The sequence below is a fragment of the Amblyomma americanum genome, chromosome 1, assembly GCF_052857255.1.
Source record: "Amblyomma americanum isolate KBUSLIRL-KWMA chromosome 1, ASM5285725v1, whole genome shotgun sequence".
In the NCBI taxonomy this organism is placed as follows: domain Eukaryota; kingdom Metazoa; phylum Arthropoda; class Arachnida; order Ixodida; family Ixodidae; genus Amblyomma; species Amblyomma americanum.
Window position 1 is genome coordinate 259,192,611 of NC_135497.1, and position 11,387 is coordinate 259,203,997.

The 11,387-nt window shown below is 46.0% G+C and overlaps 1 protein-coding gene across 4 annotated transcripts in view; it reads right to left on the bottom strand.

The window, feature by feature from the left end:
• LOC144114996 (GTPase-activating Rap/Ran-GAP domain-like protein 3) overlaps positions 1 to 11,387 on the bottom strand; it is an 811,635-nt gene that overhangs the window by 776,617 nt on the left and 23,631 nt on the right. For all 4 annotated transcript variants that reach the window (XM_077649106.1, XM_077649105.1, XM_077649104.1 and 1 more), the window contains exon 2: positions 4,990 to 5,048. The gene's annotated coding sequence lies outside the window, so the exon portion shown is untranslated. The remainder of the gene's footprint in view (positions 1 to 4,989; positions 5,049 to 11,387) is intronic.

Sequence of the window (11,387 nt, forward strand, 5' to 3'; positions counted from 1 at the left end):
GTAACGCTATAAATGTTCTCATGCTGAAGTGAACATACTCGTCTGCCCTCTGTCCTTGTCCTTCATTTAGAGGGAATTGATGACCGAGGGCTGCATGGATTCTCAGTGCTGACAGCATTCGCTCCTTGAGAAGGGCGCATCCCTTACGTTCTATGCTTGCGCAAACGCGGAAGAAACGCACCCGGCTATTGATTCCACTGTGCATTTTGGTGTTCGTCTATTTGGGGTCGGAGGCAATGATCAACCACCGCCGGTGTTAGTAGAATGGTATGCCGCCAGGAGCCGCCACCCTACTGGGTCGCCATCGTTGCTGCACGCAAGTCGTCAACTGCGCTCTGGTGACATTCAATCGCCACTGGCAGTTTGCATATTACGGACAATGGGAGCTCTGGATATCACTTTCGTTTTAAAGCGCAGTAATTGCTTTGCTATCTATTAACGAGACATTAAACGTAAATCTGTGTTGTCCGACGGCCCAGTGGGAACAAGCCCACTAAATATAAATATATGTCTCAGCCCACTCCTTAAAACTCTGTAAGGGGCTCTCAATAAAGTTGCGGCATGCCTGGGATTGTTAAAGGACGCCGGTGCACGAATATCCCCCAGCAAGGATTTTTTTGTGTTTGTTAGAAGGGCAGTTATGTGTAGCAAAAATTGTAATTTCATCCTCTTGGCGCCTTTCCCTCTCCTCCCGTCACTTTTCGCGCTGAAAGTTCAGCGATCCTCCGCCGGACAAACCCACTCGGCCTCACTGCCGACTGCCAACGCGCGTGAAAATTCCGGGGGGGGGGGGGGGGGGGGGGGGGGGCGGAGCTACTTCCTGATCGGTCGGATCGACGAGGCTGACTGGCCGCGGCCATGGTAGCTGTGTGACATCTGAAAGAATCTAATAGACATCTCTTAACCGACATAAGCAAGCAGGAGTTAAAAACGGAGGAGGGTGCGAATATGAAAAAGTCGGTGGAAATTGCTCGCCAACTTAGCGCGCGACTGTGGGTTCTCTGCTGTGTGTAGAAGTGTATTATTTGGCTCAGGGGTTCTTAACACCACAATGTATACTGAATGGGCGAGTTAATGCCCTCTGCTCAGAAGGTGTTTCAGGGCCCCTTTAAGCAAAGACTGCACGTGCCAGTAAAAAATTTCAATTGTTGCCTGCAGGTCCGCAAGGTTATCCAATAATGACGAACACACCACGGCTGTTGATACACTCGTTAAAAGTCAATATTATAGCCCGAATTTAGCAGTTTAAACTGAACCTGTGACTAAACTAGTGACACTCGATCGTGCTCAAAGGTGGCAGGCCACGCGCAAACAGGAGTCAGCTTCGCTACACAGGCACCATACGATTGCGTCAGAGCTTCCGGCATGGCAAGATGTCGTCGTAGCAACGGATCTCCTGCAGCGTTGGCACTCCCACCTGTAGAAGTTCCGTGCTGCCTCGTTGCCATCGCCGTACTTCTGATTCTCTAGGTGGACTGCGACCTATAGAGACAATTTTGTGCATTTCTCTAAAATTTTGAATATTTCATGCAACTTAATGTCTATATTCTGCTTTTTATGAATGTACGTAAGTTCAAAATATGTATTAGCGAACATTAAGTATAGCTTTGTGATTTTATTACATGTGTATTTCTTGATTACGTATAATTTTGCAACAGGCGAGCCTAGAAAGTATAGTTTTAACCCTACAATTGTATGTATTAAGTACATTCATTATTTATATTTTATGCTGTGTACTTTTGTTCTCCTTTTTTGTATCTTTCTTATGTTTATTTTAATCACCTGATATGTCGAAGCCACCGCTATCTAGCGGTTTTCCGGGCCCAGTCAAGCTGCAAAAGGAGCTTTCTGCCTGAAAATCCTTCAGATTATTTTGGAGAAAATATATTCGATTCATTTCAATTGAATTCAATATAGATACTGCATTGTGATTGGCATGCGGACGATATGAGAACCCACGTAATCGACTGAGCTTCATTCGGCCCAACCGAAAGTGCTGACAGAAGACCACAAGACTGTTCTGATTGCTCTGTACTACTTCTGCACTGCCTTTCGTCCACTGAAACCTACTCCATTTTGTTCGTCCACGCTTAGCTGTGGCGACAGACATCTGTCCTGATAGTCGCGAGCCCCTCCATCCTCCTATGAAGCAACAAAACAACTCTCACTCTAGACATGCACTCGGTTGGCTGTCATAAAAATCGCTGCGCGACACAAGAAGTTGCAGCGCCGCATGAAGAATCTTAATCATCGTCACAATTTGTGCGAAAAAGACCTCGCGTCTAGTGCATTGGCTACAGGCAGCTCTTATTCAAAGGGCAGACTCCAATAGTTAGTTTGTTCTTGTTTCACCTTGCGTGACAACAAGCTGCGCAGACACTTAGTGTCTCTTCCTAGATTGGTTGTCATCGCCTGCCTTGGAATAGGTGACCCAAACAAATTCTCCACAGTTACAGACTGCTACAGAACACTTACTTAGTAAGCACCGCATCAGTGCGTATCCAACTGACATTAAAAGCGCTGCGAGGTACGAGAAAAAAATTCGGTTCTTCATTGCATGGTTTGAAACTTACTACACTATTTCGGCGCATTCCTTCACTCCAAGTTTTCAAGCTTATCATACCGTACGAGTTATCACCCGCGGCAGAGCCGCCATTCGGCACGGCCGCTAATGCAAAAAAGCGTCGCTGCGCAAAGAAGTGACGCTGACGCATCATTTCCATTCCGATGATGAATGCTGTCACCTGCTTTAATACGCCCCTATTTTTCCCTCTTTCCGTCAAGCTTCGTAGATGCTGGCGTTAAAACAGCGCTTTAATGAATAACCATTATGCTGGTGGACACGTCTCGAGGCGTTAACGCCAGATGCGTACCGCCGCTGTGATGGACGCTGTCGATGCGGGATGAGAGCCATTGAAAGGCGGGAGGGTATTTCTAGAGCCAGTGCACGGTAGGCAGAAATCACGGAGAAAGTGTGGTGGGACGCAAGAAGCGATTGAGGCATACTCTTACGTGCGGCCATATTAACTGAATTCAAGTGAGATGTACGCCAAATGCAACAGCCCCCAATGTGTCATCTCCTTGAGCGGATGCTTCGCAAACTCTGTTCGTTAAATTTACACTCAACAAAAGCACTTTAAGTCAAGTTATTGAACTAACATATAAGGCACGCACGCACGTAGACACGCACGCACACGCATGAAAGCAAACGCAGCAACGCGGCACATGCTTTGTGGATATTGTGGTCCTGTCTGCCTGTCTCTGCGTGCGTGAGCACGTGTGTGTGAAAACAAAAAAAGGAACGTAAGTGTGCTGGAGGTTGCACCGAGTGCTAACAACACGAAGATTAAAGGATTGAGAGGCGAAATTCTAGAGGCCCGTGTACTGTGCGATCTCAGTGCACGTTAAAGAACCCCAGGTGGTCGAAATTTCCGGAGCCCTTCACTACGGCGTCCCTCATAGCCTGAGTCGTTTTGGGACGTTAAACCGATATAAACCAAACCCATATAAACCAAACCAAACCAAACCAAAGGATTGAGAGAAAAAGCGGCGAAGGAAAAACGGAGGATCTCAAGGCCGAAACAGAGAAATGGCTTGACCTCGGGGTAAGGTTTTCTTAAAGCTCGCCCTAAACTAGCGACCGGGCGCATTACTATTGCGGACGTTACAGAACACTGCGCTAATTTCAGCTTCCGACACGCTGCAGCGCACGCCTATCAACAGTGTAATGCATTCCAGTCAAAAACAGCGCTGGTTATGAGGCGCTCAATCATGAACACTACGGTGCGCCGAATGGTGACCCAAGGAGCGTCGAACGTTATTCCACAAGACACTACTCGCCTGCTTTAGGCAAAACTGACGGCTGCCCGTCGTCCGCGGGCCACAGCAAAGCATCTTGTGACAAAATGCCAAGACTGCAGTATCTTAAAGATGCCCGTAATTTTCGGGTGCATGCCGCCCGCTTTGATTTAAGTGCATTGCAATCGCGCACAACCGGCCAACAAAGGTATAAGGCACGCATGCCCACGCAATCCGCAACACCGTAATCATCGGGGCGCATATTCTTTACCGCGCTGCGCCATGCCGAACTAATTTGAAGCGAACAAAAGAGCCGGAGGAGGCACAAAAACCTTTCCCTCACTGAATCGTCCTTTGTTCCCTGCAAGCACGTGCGCACACTTCGCAACACCGCCTACGCTCAACCAGCGCAGCTGCGTAGGCAGTGAGTAACGTTTCATGCTTTGCACAGCCGGGTTTGATCACCGCAGAGGCTCGGCTCGAAGAGATCTTGCGAAATTCCTCGCAGCTACACTACCGCGGGGTGCTGGCGCACGAAATATGTACATCCTTGCACCGCCTACGCCAGGTTCACGCCCTTCGCGGCGCAAGACTGAGAGGTCTCGGAGAGACACGAACTCCAGTCTGCCTGCGGACTATCCGCACACTTCGGCATTATTTCTTTTTTTTATATCGCTTCTATCGAATCCTTAAGCTCTCTTCGAGCTAAAGTGTGGCTTGCGACATCGATTTCATTCAGATGCCTCCCCAATAAGCCCACATATCCTCTATGCTGGCGTTTTTAAAGCACATGGGCGATTTTGTTTGAAGACTTGTCTTAATCTGTTTTAACATTCTCTATACGTTATTAAGAAAAGTAATTTTTTTCTTGTTATGGAATCTTGAATTGCTAAACAGAAGGCCCCTCTCCTCTCCCACTACAGGACGCTAATGCCTGCTCTCATACGCTGGAGTCTAGTGCCTATCTTAAAGTAAAAGCGAGTTAGGTCACTTTTGAAGCACACTTCCGAAGTTTGTTAATTAACCACAGCCTGTCGAACGTAGCCAACGCACGACGATAAAATCACTAGGCCCCGGAATGTTACGGCTGAAACTTTACAAAGCAGAGCGAACTTTACTTCATTGCCTTCAGGTCGAGCAAACCGCTTAAAAGGCGCGAACGGTGAGCAAACGTGAGCGCTAATTACTTACTTAAACGAATGCCACTGACACACTCGCAGCCACTCCTTCCCAAGAGACGAGCGGTCCACCTGCACAAAAAGGAAAAAGTATTACAGGGCGCCATTTATTGCATGAGGTTCAACCCTTATACTCAAAGCAACGCTAACCGCCGCGTCAGACATCTTTTTGCGCCAAGAAATTTAGTGCTCGAAATGAGTGTTTGCCTGCGCTTCGACCTTTCGAGACGCGAACGCCGTAGATCGCAATCAAGCGCACTCTCTTAATTGCGAACGAAGCACGAGTAGGCCTTTTTCGCAGTTGGTATGCCGCAGGAACATGCTCGATGTTGTGAGAGTTGAAACTGCACGCCGAAAATAATTACCGAGACAGAATGCCGAGTTGGGCGAGTTGGTGCTTGGGTAAAGTTATCGTGGAAACAGCGCAAGAACGACGAAATTCAAAAAGGGGCGCCGTGTTGCCTCGCGTGCGTTGTGTTGCCTTCACTTCTGCCTTCCGTCTTCTTTTTTTTTTTTGCTGTCTTCATCAGAAAAATTTGCACGTCTCCTCAGGACGACAGATCCTTTCATAGACAGATTAGAGGTGCTTAGAAAGACCCGAAGGACGTATAGTGCTTTCTCTCCCTGTGGCGTCTGCGCCCTATGTAGAAACCACTGTTGAGCAGAAGTTTGCGCTAGGCACCAGCTCTGTGGTGTTTACTTCGCTGATACCACCGCCGGCTCGCTTGAAGGCAGGCGCCGCCCAGAATTAGTCACTCTCCGAGTGTTTTTGAACAAAATACTGGCATTTGCAGAGCTGTTAATTATGAAAACATTTTGATTAGCAAACGTCGGAGGAAATGTCTCGGCAGCCTTCGATTAGTTGACTAAGTAACCGGAGCGGACTGGCCATTTTGACAAGTGGTGCCCAAGCAGCAGTCTCGTCGACAACAGCTTGAAACCTCAGCCTGAAACTGGGATCGAAACTGAGTCAGACCCTAGTTTTGATGCAAACTTTGAAGAAATACGCCGATAATTAGGGCTAAAGGCATTCGATTCTCGAAACCTAGTTTTTCGACTTCAGGATCTTACCCGCCGCGGTGGCGCAGCGGTTAGGGCGCTCCACTACTGATCCGGAGTTCCCGGGCTCGAACCCGACCGTGGCGGCTGCGTTTTTATGGAGGAAAAACGTTAAGGCGCCCGTGTGCTGTGCGATGTCAGTGCACGTTAAAGATCCCCAGGTGGTCGAAATTATTCCGGAGCCCTCCACTACGGCACCTCCTTCTTCCTTTCTTCTTTCACTCCCTCCCTTGTCCCTTCCCTTACGGCGCGGTTCAGGTGTCCAACGATATATGAGAAAAATACTGCGCCATTTCCTTTCCCCAAAAACCAATTATTATTATATTCACGATCAAACTTTCGTTTCATCACAAACTCGCCATGCGTGACATCACAGGTTTCGCTTCACAGCAGCATCTGCGTCTACGTGTGTGCAACGTGTCGGTGCCTGCGCTCTTTGTGCGTTCTCTGCCTTTGCGTACTTGGCTATGTATTTAATGGAACCCATGAAAAACTGAAAACCTCTGCCCACGACCGCATGCACAGTTATTGCTCAGGATTTGAAAGTTACCCTTTTTTCACAGTTTGCCTTTCTGACAACACCGTAGCGCGACACGCTTACATTGCGGATCGGCTCTGGCTTCACACCCTTCATTCAGCCTGCCACATTGTGAGCCTACCGGCGGACACTTGCCGCGCATCGTCAGCTCGCACGGCAAGGACGTACTGCTTCGACCGACGAATGCTTCATGCGTGATGCCGTGAGAAGAAGGTGAAACGCGGCATTTTTCACCGGTGACGAATGAAAACAAGTTTGACGCGGTCTACATCAATAAATATGCTACCTCGCTCATCAGACATGAGAAGAAATGGTCCTTGATATCTGTACTGAACTGTTTGATTTTGCCTCAGCGAAGAATGCTTGTAGTGTTTTTTCTATTCAAATTATTCCGACCTGACAGAGCCTGCGGAAACTCACGTTACCTTGTGTCATTATCTCCAGCCCGCCCGCCTGATCCCGTGCAATTAATCACTAATGGGTTCTAGCACACACTTGTTATGATAGATTTGAATAATTTACCACCACAGCTGGCGCACGAAGCTGATCATAGGTCAGTTTGCCTCCTAGCTCAGCAATGATTCTCCTGGGCGATTGCGCACACTCTGCGGTAGGCACGTCTTAGTTGCATTGAAAAGGATAAACCACTGGTAATCGTGTACGTACAGCGAGACATCCTACGAAAAAGCGGAAAGTTAGTGAATTTCAAAACAACTAGGCTTTCAGCCATCGCGCCTTTCTTGAAGGTAGAATGCAAGATGAAAGCTGATGCTAGCGCTTTCTGTAGGTGCTTTCTTTTTTCCTTCCGGGATCAATTACAGCGTGCGAATAGACCCACGGATCCCCTCGTCTATGCGAAGTGGCAAAAGAACACACCATGCACAAAACTTGTGTCCCATTGATGCAATGTCTTTCGGGGCCCAACAACGAGGGACAGAATAGCCGTCGCAACTATTATCGGAAACAGAGGTGACGGAAGCTGATTAACGGGTCGGAGGGGGACAGCGAACTCATCCGAAAGCAAAAGAGGCATCGGCGAACGGAATGCGGACGAAATGTAGGTAGGCGCAAGCTCTGCTCGGAAATGTCATAACCTTTGCACAATCCCAGGCAAAATCCCTACCAATGCTAACGCTAATGGGACAGCTCGCTGTGTCGTGCTTCTTGTCTTGCGTCTTCATTCATTTCGCGCAGTTGGGCTATGGGTAGTAACCAGCACGAATTCATCAAGCCGTGAGGTTTAATGAAATCAATAAGAAATTTCGCAGTGCCTTAACCCATTGATAGAGCACGTAAAAAGAAAGAATACAATACAATGTTCGTAACAATTTAGAAAACGACCACATACATTGACATGTGTACTTTGAAGGATAGTGTATGAGGCCTTCTTCGATTCATGCGAATGTTCATACGTGGCATATATAGAGCATCCTATACCTGCAAAAGCATAGGTGAAGTGCTAAAAAGAAAAGCACCTGTCAATTCCACATTCAAACTTATCGGGATGGAATGGCACAAAACATAAAGCTGATAGAAGAGGTGCATTATCTGGACTGAATGTCACGCATACGCTTTTCGTGCATAATTAATGAAGTCTGGGGCGTGACATCTATGTACAACCAGTTGGTGAGCATACATAAGGCGCTACACTTGTTCTATAAATATGAAGCTGACTAGTCTCTTGCCATAAATTAAAATGAAGAGGAAATATAGCATTTTTAGCCATACGGAGCTGTTCGCGTTTCATACCAATGCGAGAATACAGCTAAGGATTTCATTTGGGCTAGTTGGTTGTAGCAGTGAAACATATTGACTAGCGCAAACACAGACAGGGACCAAAGCAAGAGTAAGAGACAGGACACACGCTAGCGTGTGTCCTGTCTCTTACTCTTACTTTGGTCCCTGTCTGTGTTTGCGCTAGTCAATATGTTTCGTGAGAATACAGGTCCGCAAACTGTTATCCTCGTTCGTAAATTATCGTACGCCCTCATGGCAGTCTCTTCTGCTTGACTATAAAAACATCAATTCCACCGATTCCCATTGGATAGTGTATTTCTTCCCTGCAAGAGCCTATATAAAGGCTCATAAGAAACATACGTGCCGAAAAGTTTACGTACCAAAGCCTACAATTTAATTCTTAAAAACTAACACCTATCAAGTTCAGTAGCAATTTTACTTGCTACTGCACTTGCTACTCAATATAAATATTGATAAGAAATTATACGCACACGGGGACAATTTTCTGCATTCAAAGTTCTGCTGACATGGCCAAAGCAGATATGTGATCTGTAAAAAAAAATCCTAGAATGTTGGAAGCATGACATGCACGCACTTACGCCGATGTTGATACTCCCCGTCGGCATTTAGAAGTTCGCACCTGCGGCTATGAGCGGAATGGAACAATTCTACCATGAAATCGTGCGCAATACTGCGCTGCTACGGAATTTTCTTCAATGGCGGTAATAAATACAAAACGGTGACCTCTTAAAGTGGGTTCAGTTGTGGGGACAGCAATGAGTCTGATATAGCTGAGTTCAATGAATGTGATGTTAAGAGAACAACTTGTATTAAATTTTATAGGAAACTCTCTTATCAGCAGCGAAATTCTGAGCGGGTGCCGTTTTATCACCGAACATACAAGGCGCTTTTGTCCAAGAATTTGGTGCTTGCTTCTCCTTTGTTCACTAGCGCGTTTCAACATAGCCAGCTGACACCCCGTAATTTGACTGATTTTCACTGTGGAGAATATTATTTTGGAAAGAATTTCCAGGACGAAAAAAAAAAAACACCTGTATTCGGAGACAACTCAGGGGCGAAGCGGCACACGCATTCAAATGAGGCGTTAACCGACGCTAGCGTGAGAGGGGATTAACCTCGGATTAACCGAGTGAGACTGAGGATTAACCACGGATTCACCTCGATGTCATGAAAGCCGGCCAACTCCATTGAATAGAGGGCCTCCTTTGAGGTGCATTCACCACTTTGTTCTTGAGTTGTATCGGGCAGTAAAAGGATTTCGCCACTCTCCTGAATTGGCAAGGCGCTTCCTAGAAATGGTCGCGGTGAAGTTTTCTTACAACTGCGATGACCTACGCTTGCTACCATACTGCACTCAAAAGGTGCCTTACACCCAGAAATGATTTTGTTGAATATCTTCGGACGTAGTCTGTCGCAAAAGCTCTGGACTGGTTTGAATTCGCTTCTAGTTTGGACCGTCGGCGATAATAGGGTTAAAAAAAAAATTCGCTCAAGCGAGGCCTTTCAAGAACGTCACTGAGAAGTCACGATACAGAGTTGTCAGAGAGTAAACCTCTTGAGCTACTTGATGATATGGCAGGAGTCGTTTCCAATCGCCTCACTTTTCTACGGTTTAAACATTCTTTATAACTATAACCTTTATACGATATACAATATGATTTATTTCTATTGCCATTAAATAAAGATGAAGGTGGGAAGAGTAGAATAAAAGCGATTACCGCTTGACAAGGTTCCCACCACCTGTACAGTAAGAAGTCGCATGCGCCAACAGCTCCATCAGTTTTGGCATATACATTCCCAGAACACTTTCGCATTTCATTTGTAGTGGAAAAAAAAAACTCAACAATAAAGGCATAAAATTAATATCAACAAAAGACAAAAACACCATTATGTATAAGTAAAGATAAACAAATAAAGAAAGCACACTTACAGACAGTTGCTCTACATGAACAGGTTTATGGGTGCATAATAACGAAGGACTGGAAAAGGGAGATTCCATGGAGAAAGTACATGAGGTTCGAGTGGCTAATGTTCTTTATATAAATATTTTCATCAGTTAACCTATTAACGAGTGATGAAAGTTGATATGTTACCAATTGGCATCCATAGTTTCTAAAATTTTCTTCCATTGTGCTTAGAAGTCCTCTTTATATATGAATTACAAGACGCAGTTTTTAACACATAACTGGACTCCGTAAGTGATTTTACGCTGATGCTCTGAATCGCTCATTTAGACCACCAAAAAAAATGGAGGAAGCCACCGTTAGTAAAGTAACGAAGCAACAAATGAACATTGAATCTAGAACCATTCAGCAAATAATCCACAATATTTGCATTAACTTCACCCGGATTCATCCTTTGGTTGGTACATGAATGAAGTAGCCAGCGAACATCGCGGACATACCTCGTACAGCTTTTATATGGTTGATTTCGCGTACACAGGACGCTCACAGCTCCTATTGGGTAAACAAAACAATCGTTTCTGTCACAGCACGTCGCACTAGCCTCGTGCGATATGCCAAGATGTGGTTTTATGTTGCTTCTTTCATTTCGATTAATTTACTACTAGGTTTTTAGTTTTCCTTACCACTGGTAGTAATTAATGCACGAACCAGAGAAACCCTTTGAATTGTAGGTAACGCCGATGCATCTTTATTTTTATTGCCACGTAAGAACAAAGGCTCGCCAGCGCTCAAATGTTACTGAGTACAAAAAGTAGCATTTCTTGGCGAAAAGTGAAAACAAGCCGCAGCCGTTACATATACGCGTACTAGAGATTTCTGATCTGAATTAAGTTCTAGACTACACGTCCACAGTGTAGCGTCAGTTTTCAAGATTACTCGCTTATATCGCTGTAGAAATCCTAGCCGGCCGTTGGAAAGCAAGGGTCACAACGACCTGCGCCTATACTCTAAACAGTGACTGTACACACTTTATATCGACGGTCAGTGCCTTAGCTCCAAGTGTTTATCGCTGCCAATTCGTTTATCATCATTCTTGCAAAGTGAACAAAGGTTGAGGGGGGGGGGGGGGGGGGGAGCCTCAGCGTGCTAAGC